This window comes from Panthera uncia (genome assembly GCF_023721935.1).
Source record: "Panthera uncia isolate 11264 chromosome E2 unlocalized genomic scaffold, Puncia_PCG_1.0 HiC_scaffold_19, whole genome shotgun sequence".
Lineage (NCBI taxonomy): Eukaryota > Metazoa > Chordata > Mammalia > Carnivora > Felidae > Panthera > Panthera uncia.
Window position 1 is genome coordinate 7,867,383 of NW_026057588.1, and position 998 is coordinate 7,868,380.

Below are 998 nucleotides of genomic sequence, written 5' to 3' on the forward strand. Positions count from 1 at the left end.
AAACAGTTTCATTCATTCCCTATAGGGGGGTGTGGGAAAAAGTATTCTCAGCCTTTCCGGCTAGAGAGAAGAGAATTACATCCAAACTTGGCTCCCAGGAATGGGGATTTGGGACAAAGATGCCCCATCCGCTCCTCCTTTCTGCTAGCGGAGACACAGGAAAGGAATTCTTTTGCATCCTCCGGTTCACCCCACCATCATTCATTTCTCAGAGCGAACTTTCCCTGCCACGCTGCCTCTATTAGGCCCTCATGTCACTAACCACTGTTAGAAGTCCCTATCTCACGACCTGACATATTGTAGATTTGTGTAGTGTCACCCTCACTGGAACGTGAGCTATAGGCAGTAGGAGGCTGTTTGGGGGCTAGAACGTGGCTGACCCAGTGTGAGTGATTAAAAAAAAAAAAAAGTGTTGAATAAATGAGTGAATGAGTGGACAGAATCCATGCCTCTTAACTACTGGGCAGTGTTGGGTTGATGACAAGGCTATGGGCCTGGAATCAGACATTCTCGGGTTTGAATTTTGGCTCCATCCCTTCCTACCTGTGATCTTGGCACAATGGCTGGCTCTCTCTGAGCCTCAGGCTTCCTCCCGGAAACGGAGGTAATAATTGCTTCTTTTGTTACCTTGTGATCTTGGCACAATGGCTGGCTCTCTCTGAGCCTCAGGCTTCCTCCCGGAAACGGAGGTAATAATTGCTTCTTTTGTTACCTTGAGGTCTTAAGGCGGTATTCCGTGTTAACTATTATTATGTTTATTACATGGTAACTTGTCATAAGGCCTGGGAAAGAACCTGTTTGAGGTGTGATGTGATGAATGATTCCAAGTGTGAGATATGGAATCAGACAAAGCCAGGGCCACTGCTGTGTGACTTTGGCGAGTGACTTCACCTCTCTGAACCTCAGCTTCTCTAAAATGGGAATAAATAATATCCACCTCAGGGGGGTCTTGAGAGTTCAATTAAGAATGTTTCCCAGGTGTTTTCTTAGCACAGGCT